Raw genomic sequence first — 13,833 nt, forward strand, 5'->3', positions numbered from 1 at the left:
GGGCTTTGTTGGTGGGATTTTTATTCTAGGTTGGGGGTGAGTCCACATTGGCCGTTAGGTAAGAGTGGACCTGGGCGTCTTGTGCCACTGTGTTCTGCTTGGCATCTTGCCCCTGTCATCCTTCCAGCCTTTCCCTGTGTGGCCGCTTCCTGCCGCATGTAGGCTTTTCTTACTTTCCAAGACTCTGAGGCTTTGGTCAGAGGAGTTAAGAAGCCCAAGGCCAAGAACTCAGAGGCTCATCTGAAACTTCTGCCTTTGGTTTCTCTGGGTTCTCCACCTGCTTTGTTCTACTCATTGCTTTGCTCTACTCATTGTTCTACTCATGTCCTGACTTAGCCCTTTGGCTCCTCATTTGACGCCCTCAGTCCTGGAGACTGTAGTGTAAGCCTCAGTCACTGTGGCTAGGGTTCCACTCTGGAGCCTCCTTGTCTCCTGTCTGGACCCCATGCTTCCATCTGTTGCCCATGGCCAGGGCTGCCCCGCCCCCACTCAGTCATCTGCTCCTGTTTCTGGGTCATCCCCATAGTCCTGCTCTAACTCCAGGTCCCTGAGAGACTCCACATTTGGCAGGTCCTACTATTACCAAGCACCTGTGCTCACCGGCAGTAATTGTGTTTGAGTGTCTCTGATCTTACTTCATCCCATTCACAGGGGCAGAAGACCCCTGAATCCAACTCTCATCTTCTCTTTGTTCATAATACAACAAGCAGGTTTTCTGCTGACCAGAGATGATTTTCAATCCCTTTATTTCCTGAAAGAATTAATTGTTCTTAGTGACCAGTTGGATGCACCCGGGGACCTGAGAGAATAATTTGCAAGATCTGTTATTAATCATGAGGATGCATGCTGCATATTATATTTTATGGTGTCTTTTATAGCCACTGAAGTAAATATATAATGTCCTTTTTGTTCAAGGTAATGGTTACTTCTCACTTTTAGTTTAATGGTTGGCTCCCTCCTGCCCTGGGATCTAAAACATCAGCATGTTGCCAGTGGGCCCAGCACCCAGAACAATTATCCAGGGAGAGTAGATAATCTGGGAGAGTTTGGGGTATAGGGAAGTTTGAAAATAGGAGGAAAGTTGGCTGATGATAATATTGAGTGCCTTCCATGGGGAGAGACCATGCTAGGCTCTTCATAAATAAATTACATCATTAAATTGTCCTGTCAGCTCTATGAGGGGGAGAAGTCATTAGTCTCATCTTCCAGAGATGGGGACCAAGGCTCAGAGAGGTTGACCTACTTCCCTGAAGTCACAGAGCTGCTAAATGGTGGTCCATTGTGGAACTCCATTCCGCAGTGCTATAGTTCTAAATCACACTCACTCTTTGGCCTGTCATATGTGCCTGAATGGAGTCTCAAAAACTTTGATTTCAGAAGGAATTGGATTTTCAGTTGAGATAGGAGAGTCCAGCATGTTCCCTGGGGCCTGAGGCAGGGTGGATCTGGACCACTGTGGCCTGCATGCAGTTCTGACACTGACCACCCAGAGCTAGTGCAGAGTCCAAAGGCTTCAGGGCATAGAGCCTTTGAGACTCATGTCAGGCACAAGCCGCAGGTTTGGAGCTTCGCCGGGCCACATGAACTTCTGACCGGCTGACTACAAATTTGGGTGTCACCATATCCACCCTCCCACCCCCATATTCTATAATTTGCTAGAATGACTCACAGATCTCAGGAAAGCAAGATACTTGTGATTACAGTTTTATTATAAGGGATACAAATCAGGACCAGCCAAATGAAGGGACATGTAAGGCAAGGTCTAGGAGGATCCTGAGTGAGGAGCTGCCGCGGCCTCTCCCCTGGGGTCAGGCATGTCGCCCTCTCAGCGTATCCGTGTGTTCACTGGGCTTCAGTGTGCAGAGTTTTTCTCAGGGTTTCCTTGCATAGACACGATTGAATCATTGATCACATGATTGAACTCCGTCTCCAGCCCTCCTTTCTCCCCACTCCCTGGAGAAAGTGGGCTGATCTCGCCCTCACCCTGGGCCATCTAGTAAAAACCCGGGTGTGATACAAGGGACACACTCTGAAAAGGATACTCCTATCACCGAGAAATTCCAAGGAGTTACAGTTACCTTTCCAGAAGCCAGGACAAAGACCAGACAGATTATTATATAATAACTACTCTGGTGTCTTCTTGTCCTGTGCCCTTGACCTGAGGTATATCTCTATGGACTGACCGCTGGCCTGTGCTTTCTGCTCGGCCTGGGTGGAGCCATATCTGGAGCCCAGAACTGTAGGAGATCATTCTCTCTCCATCTCTGTTCCGTGGTTCAGCGATAGCATGGCTGAGTTTCTATGTAGGACCTTGCTCTGATCCCTTCTCTGGCCTGTGGAACTTGCCGTAAATTGATTTGGGTTTGATGCTTCCCAGTAAAATCCTGTGATGTTTTTTTTCTCCCAGCAGCGACAGTGTGTCAAGAAATCACCAGCTCACTCTGAAGAATGTTTTACCTTTTAACACTTAAATTCTTATTCAGTTTAGGTGTTGGCTTCTTTGATTTGGGCAACATGGATATTTCCTCCTGCTTCCTCTTTTCGGTGGAGTAGAGAGAAATTCCAGCTCTATGGCCATGTGGTCTACATCCTCTCAAGTATGTGCTCAGTTCTTAGCAAGTTCAAAATCCTGGCTTGTAGTAAGTGCTAAATAAACATGTCAGTATTTTCTTTTTCAAATTTTTGAGAGAGAGAGAGAGAGAAACAGAGAGGGAGACACAAGATCCAAAGCAGGCTCCAACCCCTGAGATGTCAGCACAGGGACTGACATGGGGCTTGAACTTGTAAACCATGAGATCGTGACCTGAGCCGAAGTTGGACACTTAACTGACTGAGCCACCCAGGCGCCCAACATGCAAGTATTTAGAATTTCAGAATACTTTATCTTCAGGGCTCCTGAAATCCGTACATTAAAAACACACTACATGTGTCGCTCATCCTCTGCGTAAGGAATATTGCCTTGTCCGATAGCCAGGTTAATTTCCGCAGAGCTCCAAGCCTGCTCCCAGGCCTCCAAGAATGTGAACAGCCAATGAATGACCTCTCAGAGAGCCAAAGTGGTTCCTAGAGGCACCTGAGCAAATCCTTAGCGGCAGGACTCATTGGGAGGTTGAGAATTACCCTCAGTGTAAGCAACTGAGAGAAGAGGTAAATGGAGCCGTGCAAGTGACACTTGGGGCTGACGTAGTTTCCAGGTATAGCCATGAGGGCCTGGGGTCTAAAAGCTGGGAACTGGTAAGGGGTCAAGATCTTAGTAGGCAGGTCAGACAAGGCCACAGAGAGTGGCATGTTCTTTGCAGCCTGACATTTTGGGACGGTGGTGTTTGTCGGGCTGGATCAGGAAGGCCTGTATTCAACAAGAGGCCTTGAATGCCAGGTATCCTGGTACCCACTGCTTGCAGGTAACTGGCCAAAGGGAAACTGCAGGAGGCCCAGTCTCCTCAGCCTTAAATCTATAAACATTTTGGTAAAAGCTCGTTTGTTCAAAAAGGCTATTCTCACCTCCTCTCTTCCCTCCTTCCTGTAAAGTAAAGCCTCTTATGAAGCTGCACAGACTGGCTTGGCACTCTCTCCTTTTTTGGAGGAAAGATGAGGTCAGCCCTCAGCAGAGTACATGTTAAACCTTGGGTTAGCTGTGATGTCCATTTTCCTGTGGTGAGTGCCTCCTGGCCTGCTTTCTCTGGAGGCTGCCTCAGCCATGCCATCAGCCAGGTCACTGTGCCCCTGGCAGGCACTGCTGGGGGCAGAAAACACTCTGCTCATTTCTGCCTTCAGCTTAATAGTTGCATGGTTCTGTCGATGTTTCTTCCTGTTTTTCTTTTTCCCATATGTGAGAGGCAAGGACAAGCTCTTAAGACTGGTGAAGTGCTAGGTAGGAAGCCCTTGACCTCTGCCTTTTCAGCTCCCATGACTTCATCCCCTCTCCCTGCACTTTCATTCTAGAACAGTGTGTCTCAAAATTTTGTGTAACAACCATTAGAACACAGGATTCTGACTCAGTGGGTTTGGGGCCTGAGAGTCTGCATTTCTATCAAGCTCCCAGGGGATCTCTTGCTGCTGGTTCACAGTGCACACTTTGAACTGCAAGGACCTAGATGGTTCTGAAGGTGTGGTTCTGCCCCGGCAGCCGCAGCATAACCTGGGAGCTTACTGGAAATGCAAATTCTCAGCCCCCACCTCAGATTTGCTGAATCGAAAACTCTGGGGCAGGGCTCAGCAATCTTTTAAGAAGCTCTCCAGGGAATTCTGATGCACATGCTCATGGTTGCAATCTCAGGTCTATGGTTCACAACCCTACCTGCACACTGGAATCACCAGGAGAGAGCTTTGAATGCCCAGGATTCTGATTGAATTGGCTTGAATGAGGGCTAGACATTTTTTATTGTTTTTTGTATTGTTTTTATTTAAAAAATTTTTATTGTTTATTTATTTTTGAAAGAAAAAGAGTGAGCTAAGACAGGGCAGAGAGAGAGAGAGGAGCACAGAGGATCCAAAGCGGGCTCTGTGCTGACAGCAGACAGCCTGATGCGGGACTTGAACTCACGAACCTCGAGATCACGACCTGAGCCGAAGTTGGACACTTAACCGACTGAGCCACCCAGATGCCCCTGGTTTTTCTTGGGGTGAGACTAGGATAGGATGAGGGCTCCTGTGTGTGGGCCGTGGTTTCCATAATTTCAACTTTTCCAGTAGTATCAATGGAGGGAACACTTGGGCATTCATATCAGTTTGCCCAGACTTGTGGCCAAAAGGAAAAGAGAAAGGTGGGGCTTAGAAGCTGTCAGAGTAACCTCAAAAATGGAGTCAGACTCTCTCTCCCCTAAGAAAATCCAACAAGCTGAGAATAGCCCACCAGAAAGATGGAAGGAGCCTGGGTCTTAGATGAACCCCTGCTAAGGCCCCTTGCTAAGTAGTGAGTGTGGTCATGTGTATTCGTAAGAATAAACATGATAAATATTTGTTGGAGAAATTAATGTGAATGGGGTTCTTTTAGAGTATGGGGAGGCCTTCTTCTGAGCGTTCTTCAATAAAATGCTCCCTACACCCATGCCTTGAGGGTGGTAGTCAGGAGCCCCATGCCAGGTCATGGTGATGCTGACCACCGAGTGGCTTAAAACAACGTACAAGTTCGTTATTTTATACTTCTGGAGGTCAGAAGTCGAAAAGCAGGGTATCAGACAGGTTGCATTCTTTCTGGAAGCTCTAGAGGAGGATTCTTCTCCAATTTCTAGAAGCTGCCTGCATTTCTTGGCTCATGGCTGTATCATGTGTACCTCTTCTTCCTTTGTTGTGGCTTTCTCTGATTCTGACCCTCCTACCTGCCTCTTATAAGTACCTTGTAACTACTTAACCATCCCCCAAGGTAATCCAGGAATCTCTCCCCATTCTCAAGTCTTTATCACCCCTGCAAATACTTTTGACCACCATGTAAGGTCACATTTCCAAGTTCCAGAGACTAGAAAGCACACCTCTTGGGGGAGGGGGAAATACTATGCTATCTACCATGCAATTGAATTCTGTGGGTAGGCTTGGGAATCCTAAGGTAGACTTTGTTCTGAGTAGAAGAATTAGTTATCAATAAATGATAAAATATTAGCAATAATAATAGCTAATTTTGAGCCCTGACCATGTGCTGGCCTTGGATTTGATTTCACTTAATTTACATGATAACCCAATGAAGTCTAGGGGCCGCTATTATCCCATTAGTACAGGTGAGTAAACTGAGGCACAGAGGGCTTAGGTTGCTTGCTAGAGGCACACAGGCAGTGAATGGTGGAGGCAGGTTCTGAACCAAGGTGGTCTGCGGCCAGAGCTTAGGCTCTCAACCTCTGACTTTCCATTTTCTTCTGTAAGAGTAGACTGTTTCCACCAAGCCTGCTAAGAAGTTGGACCCTCCCAGCCTTCCCACAGCCTCCTCAGTCTGGAGCTGGGGAGGCTCTCGCAGTGGGTTCAGCTGGGCAGGGACACCCTGTGAACAGCCATCTCTCTGTGGAGGGTAGGCCTGTGTGGCCCAGAGCTCACCTGGCTAACAGCGCCTCAAACATCAAGCCCCTTAGGCCACTGTGGACACTGGGATATGCCCCCTTCTAGGGAAATCCTTGTAAAGGGAGCTAACAGTGGCAGAGATTGCAGTGTGCTCCATGGAAAGTAGGAATATAGAGGGGGTCTGCCTTTTTTACCTTTTCCTCTCCCAAGTATGCAGGGAGAGGTGACAAAAGATGGGGGAGGGGGAAAAACCACCAATGTGGGACATTTATTTTTTAAAATTTATTGAGAAAGAGAGCAAGAGAGAGTGTGGGGGAGGGGGAGAGAGAGGATCCCAAGCAGGCTCCACACTGTCAGCACAGAGCCTGGTGCAGGGCTCAATCCCATCAGCTGTGAGATCATGACCTGAGTTGAAATCGTGGGGCGCCTGGGTGGCTCAGTCGGTTGAGCGTCCGACTTCAGCTCAGGTCGTGATCTCGCAGTCCGGGAGTTCGAGCCCCGCGTCGGGCTCTGTGCTGACAGCTCAGAGCCTGGAGCCTGTTTCGGATTCTGTGTCTCCCTCTCTCTGACCCTCCCCCGTTCATGCTCTGTCTCTCTCTGTCTCAAAAATATAAATAAAGGTTAAAAAAAATTAAAAAAAAAAAAAAGAAATCGAGTCAGATGCTTAACCAACTGAGCTACCCAGGTGCCCCCAACGTGGGCCATTTTAATGAGTTTGTTAGAAGTGACTTCTGACTTGTAACAGTTAATGTCTCTAATAATCTAATGGCAAGATGTGTCCAGAGCAGATCTGGAACTTCTTCCTACCTTTGGCCTGGACCAGCGTCTCTGCCCATACTGGGCCAGGCAGCTGGAAGTAGTCCCATCGCCCTAGTTCTGCTACCAGTGGACAGGTTGCTTTGGTCTTGGAGCTTCTGCTTCCCCTGCTGTGAAATTGCCTGGTTTTCCGTAGGTTGCCCTTCTCAGAGGACTGTGGTGAATGCGAAGAGCTAGTGCTAGTAAAAGCGACAGGGAAAAGCAAACATAGATAAACAGCATGCACATAGACAGTTTATCTACCCAGTAAACCTTGCACTTGAACAGAATTCCCCTTTCCTGCATTCCATTCCTGCAAATGTGCTGATCCAAGAGCTCTCACAAACCATGGGGGTAGACAGATGGCCACCTCTCTGGATGCAGAGATTGGTTCCGGTAGGGGCTCATGACCCGAAGGACCTTCCTGTAACTTCAGCTAGAGATATGGAGAATGACTACCTTCCCACTGGTTGCTAAGCTCTGGTGGCTATCTTGCCTGGCTCATCCTTTAAACCCCTAGATCAAACCATTCCTGTAGGTCAGATCCATCCTTGATTTTTCAGTTACTTGAGCCAACAAATCTGCCTCCCCTTTTTTGTGTAAGTTGTTTTAAATTGGGTATCTTATGTTTAACCAAAAGGGTCCATATCATTGCAGCTATTATCTTTAAGGGCCCTGGACTCATGTTTGGAGGATGTGGAGAGCCTCGAGGAAATCTAGAGGAAAATAACAGACACATCCATAGAAAAAATAGAGATGATTATAGACTGGATGCTCTCCATACAACTGAACAAGAACAGACAGAGTTAAATTACAGTAGGTTTTTTATTGCCATTGTTGAGACAGAGTGAGGGCTACTAGTTGGTTACTTTAAATGCCATTTTCTGGTCAGAATGAACACAGGGACCCATGCCGTTCTGGCTGGATGCCATTTGTGTGGATGTGCTTTTTATAGTAGTCATGCCTGTTTTCTAATGACCCATGGGGTTCTCAGAAGCTGGCTCTTTGGCTGAAATAGGCTTGATTTCTCTTATTGATTCTGCTAGTTGCTGTCCACAGGTCACCCCCAGAGAGCTGGCGGGAGCTCTTTCTTTAATCACACTGTTAGGTTGATAGAGACGTCCCTGGGAGCATTTAAGATAAAGACAGGTGTTCCCTGTAGACCTGAGAGCTGCACAGGCCAGTTCACGGAACTCGAGCTTAACCAGGGACAAGTTTAGGAATGGGTCTGTGTGTGTGGAAGCTTCTGTCCCTGCTCCGCTGCTGAGTGAGATGAGGGCTCACATGAGGATTGTTACCTCTCTGTCTGGGTTGTGGGCTTCCTAAACAGGCTGATCTCAGTGTGTTACAGACACCAGGCTCACCCATCTCCGTGGCCTTGCTCTTGTCCACTCTGCCTCCTCTGCTTGTCCTTATATCTAAGTCCCCTTTGCTTTCCGCTCGTGACAGCATTCAGGCCCTGCTTTGCGTAGGGAGCCTCCCAAGACCACTGGGCCCCTGTGGTTTCTTTCTCCTCCCAGTTCTGACCCTTCTCTCCATTTCCACTATCCACACTCAATTTTCTACCCTCTGTCTGCAGGTCTTGGAGGGGGAAGAGCACTTCTTTGTCTCATGTGTGACAGTGGAGGCCATAGCAGGCCCTTTACTGGTCACTGTGTGGCCACCTACACATGCCTCAGTTCATGCATATCGCATGTATTCCCTCAACACCTATTTATTGGGGAGGGAAGGGGAGAGACAAAATGTGACCTGTGGTCTCTCTGACAAAAGGAGATGGCTTTGGGTAAGGAGGGAGGCTATTGCTGGTGGAGGCAGTGGTGAGCTGGGAGTCTGTGGCCTGGGAGGAGAAAGGGATTTAAACAACTCATGGGGACGAGTGCTGCCAGTTGGCAGCTCCACCTGAAAGCAAGATTTGATGAGACTATCTCTAGGTTCTCTTTTGGGCTATTATTTCTCCAGATTTCATTTTGACCAAAGGTCCCACTGTCTCACTGGATGGTGCTACCCATAGTCGCCCAGGTCGAGAGCCAGGCATCAGCCTGTACCCCTCCTTGACCTTCAGAGCAACCCCTCCCCCCATATTCAGCAACTCTCCTCTACCTCCTTACCACCACCATCCTGGTCTGGATCTGGTCCCCTCCCTGTCCTCCGAGTCTCCCATCTTGTCCCACCAAACTGGCTCCTGTCCAATTCACCTAAGGCCAAAATGTCTATAGTCACATTGCCAAAAACCCATTTGCCTAAGGATGGGTTCTCTCCAGAGACAAGTTTATCTCAAATTAAGTGTTCTTGAATGTTTACAGATCCATTTGACCTTCCTATTATTTCTTGCCTTTTTTTTTTTCATTTGTAAGATTAAAAAATTTTTTAACTTTATTTTGGGAGAGAGAGTGAGCAGAGAGAGAATGAGAGAGGCTCATTCTCTAAACAGGCTCTTCCCTGTCAGCACAGGGCCTGACTCGGGGCTCAAAGTTACAAACTGTGAGATCATAAACAGCCAAAATCAAGAGTTGGACACTTAACTGTCTGAGCCACCCCGGTTCCCCCATTTTTAAGATTTTTAAAACCAGTTCACTTAAGAGCATTTGACTTAATTTTGTATTTCTTTATATATATATATATATATATATATATATATATATATATATTTATATTTATATTTATATATATATATAAAATATATATATAAATATAAATATATATATATAAATAAATATAAATATATATATAAATATATATATATAAATCATATATATATGATTTATATATATATTTATATATATATATGATTTATTGTCATATTGGTTTCCATACATATATATACACACATATATGAGGTATATATGATATATATAGACATATATATATATGATTTATTGTCATATTGGTTTCCATACAACACCTAGTGCTCATCCCAACAGGTGCCCTCCTCAATGCATTATACAGGCAACTTTTTAAAAAATGTTTATTTTTGAGAAAATGTAAGAGAGAGGGGGACAGAGGATCTGAGGCAGGCTCCATGCTGACAGCAGTGAGCCTGATGGGGGTTTGAACTCACGAACCAGGAGACCATGACTTGAGCCCAAGTCAGATGTTTAACTGATTGAGTCACCCAGATGCCCCAGGCAGCTTTTTTTGTCCTGTGTCTGTCTGTATCTATCTATCTATAATGTATCATCTATCTATTGAGAGGGAGGGACTGTGTGAGTGGTGGAGGGGCAGAAGTAGAAAGAGAGAGAGAGTATCTTAAGCAAGTCCCATGCTCAGCCCTGAGCCTGATGAGGCAGAGTTGGGGGAAGGAGGGGAGATCAGTCCCACGACCCTGGGATCACGATGTGAACCGAAATCAAGAGTCAGATGCTCAACCAACTGAGCCACCCAGGAGACCCAGGAAGCTTTTTAGAATGATCATTTCGTGTTCATCTAGCTGTCTTTTTTCTAGGTCACCTACTTTCATTGACTTTAAAGATAACCAATATTTCTGGGGGTCCCTGGGTGGCTCAGTCAGTTAAGTGTCTCTTAATTTCAGCTCAGGTCATGATCTCATTGTTTGTGAGTTTGGCCCTGCATCGGGCTCCTTGCTGACAATGTGGAGCTTGCTTGGGGTTCTCATTCTCCCTCTCTTCTGCCTGCCCCACCCCTGCCATCCTCTCTCTCTCTCTTAAATAAACCTAAAAAAAGTTGAACATAAACAATATTTAGCCATTTTGTCTAAAAGACACTTGTACTCAAAAGATAGTTGTCCTAGCAAGAAATATTCAAGGCTCTAGTTACAATCAGTCATTATGTACTGTCATCTTGATCCCTTACCTAAGGGTACATTAATTTCAGGTGGAAAATGGTGGACACTCATGTTGAGTTTTGTGTGATGCCTATTACTTTATGAATTCGGGACCTTGAAAAAGGATGATTCTTATGTGCAACGCAACAGGCTTGCCAATGACTGGTGTATAACACACTGAGCTTGTGTGTACTGAGTGAGGGAGTGAGATTCTGAGGCAGGGTCCTAGTACCACCACTCATAGCAGATTATCTCACGATTGAACCGTGTCAACCATCAGGATGGAGATATTTGCCTGAAATTTTAAAGAATTAAATGGAATGAAATAGACTGCCGTTGGTAAAACTAATGAGCGTCTGACCTAGGCAAGTACACTGGATTTGTCTGGGGTTCGAAAACAGGTATGGCAATACAGCATGGTGTTGCCAACCCCTACCATGGCCAGTGCAAACTCTGAAATGATCACTGCATCCTTTTGGTTTGAGCTGGGATGTGATTCTAGAACCCTTCTTAGCACAGCCTAACAGTCAACTGCTACTGTTGCTACTTTTGCTCTCAAAGCTGGATCCTTTCTTTACCTGCGATAGTTTCAGGGCTCTCATTAGCAAACACAGGAGGACAAACGAGTTAACTTCTCCACACTGACAGAACGTTCCTAGCTTTCTGGTGATGGGGAAAGAGACATCTTGGGCTCATTTGGACAGATTGATTTAAAGGCATTGTGATGTCATTCCCTAGCTTAGAGGACTTTATCAACACTGCATGACAGTGTTTTCTTTTGCAGGGAGTTTGATCTGGGGTTTGCGGAGCCATCCCGAGTTTCTGCATTGGAACCCAAAGGATTTCTGAGCAAAACCTGGATCTCCTCTGACCTTGTTCATCTTGGGGAGCTGCAGCAGGGAGTCAGGAGGGATCCTGCAATGGGAATCCAGAGACCTGGAGTGCTGCTGACCAGCTGGTCACTTAGGGCAAATCTCCCCCTCCCCCACCTCTGACTTCTCACTTACATATTAAGGAGAATGGGTTATAATCAGTGGTTCTCAGTGGGGTTGCTACTACCCTCAGGCACTTCATGGAAGTGCTTGGAAACAGTTTTGGTTGTCACAATGACTGGGGGGTTGTTACTGGCATTGAGCTGGTGGGGTTGAGGATGCTAGATGTCTTCCTGGGGGCAGCACAGCCTCACTCAACAAAGAATTTTCCTTTGACCTTGTATGATTTCCAAATGTCCCATAGGATATTCTTGTGATGAAAATCATATATAATGAACTGAGTCTACAACCTAACTCAGTTTTACATGTAAAGGTAAAGCATTTTTTTTTTGCATGGTTTTAATACCATTACATTTTCCAGAAATGTAATTGCCATGAGAATTGAGGGCTGATTGGTTTCTTTAGGAATTATTGTTCACCTGCATTGGACCTGCATTTGTTTGTTTGTTTGTTTTTTTTTTTTTTAACATTTTTTATTTATTTTTGGGACAGAGAGAGACAGAGCATGAACGGGGGAGGGGCAGAGAGAGAGGGAGACACAGAATCGGAAACAGGCTCCAGGCTCCGAGCCATCAGCCCAGAGCCTGACGCGGGGCTCGAACTCACGGACCGCGAGATCGTGACCTGGCTGAAGTCGGACGCTTAACCGACTGCGCCACCCAGGCGCCCCTGGACCTGCATTTGAATGGTCATTACAACTCACCTGTATCGATCTGACTTTGAAAAAATCATATATATATAATTATGTAGGTAGATTATAGTTTCTATGGATTTCATTTCAGATGGGAAGGGGCAATACAAAACATTTGTTGTAAAAACGCTGTGTTAGGTCTGACTGGGCTAAAAACCATTGTTCTAAAGATTCCCCCAAAGATCCTTCTTTAGTTCTAACACCCTCTGGGGCTGTGAGAGTTGAAAAGAAATTCACATGGCATGAAAAATGGAAAACATGCAGCAGTAGAAATGGATCAAGGCAAATTAATGTCCCCAAATTAAGCAGAGTCCATAGCAGAGCGTGCCCACAGCTCCGTAAGCTTGGTATTGTAGCATAGGGCTTGATTTTGGATTCTGCATCCAAATGGGATTCAAGATCAGAACCCCTTAGTTACGTAGCTGCATGAATCTTTTATTGCTGGCAAGGGGGCCAACTCAGCCTGCACCATACTGTACACGGAAGCTTCAGTCACAGCTCCTTTCTATCTGAAATCCTTCTACCAGCCCTGTTTTCATGATGTAATTTTAGTAGAATTAAACCTGAACAGCCCAAAATCATATAATTAATTACATTCAGCTTCAATTACAATTACTAATTGATCAAAGCCTGCTAGCACAACACTTTCATTATTTGGCACACAATTATTGAGCGCCTACTTTGCGCTAGGAATAAAGTAGGAAATGGTCAATTTCTCCTGAGGTGGGAGGATGGGGTGGGGGCTAGGGTTGTCATGAAAGGCCCCCTAGGGACATGGGGTAGGGGAAAGGGGTAGGTGGGTAAGTCCTGCTGGCCTAGTAGTTCACTTATGAATGTTTATATGCTAAAAACCTTACATGTGCCACACTCGGGGATCAGACAGGCTCGTTTGATGCAGGTGACACATATTCTATCGTAGGTATCTCTGGTTTTTTTCTTTGTCAAATAATAATTAGTTAAGAAATTAATAGATGCTATGAACATCTGCCCCCTAAGGTACTCTTAATCATGACACTGGTCTTTCCATTCATAACCCTCTCCTCTCTCTCTCTCTCTCTCTCTGTTTCTCTTTCTCTCTCTCGGCTCTTTTCTGTCTGTCACAGAAGGCCTTCCTACGGGAACCTCGCTATGCATTCTTGTTAAATGCAGAGTCTGATTTAGTAGGTGGCCACATGTGTCCTCTGACCTCACATCCCTCTGGAATCCTGAGACATAAAATAGCAAGGAAGAGGGTTTAGGACTCCAGTCTGGGACCCAGTGATAACTCAGCTTTTATAATTTTTTCTTGGCCATCTCCCCTCCTACCGGACTGGAATTTTTTATTTTATTTTATTTTATTTTATTTTTTTTTATTTAGTCGGGGTTGGGTTGGAGAAAGTGGCAGAGAGCATAGAAGGGCGGGGGAGTCTTGTTCTTACTCCGAATATTTCTCCCAGATCCTTCGCTTAAGTTTTGAGTCTATTACATTCCCTGAGGGAAGATCCAAATAGCTTGCTGTTTGAAATCGAATGCCAGGAAGAGATTCCCTCCCCAACCACCCCTTCTGGAAGCCTTAACTTTTCCCAGGCATTCAGAGAGAGAAGCCTGGT

This window comes from Neofelis nebulosa, chromosome 7 (genome assembly GCF_028018385.1).
Source record: "Neofelis nebulosa isolate mNeoNeb1 chromosome 7, mNeoNeb1.pri, whole genome shotgun sequence".
NCBI lineage: Eukaryota > Metazoa > Chordata > Mammalia > Carnivora > Felidae > Neofelis > Neofelis nebulosa.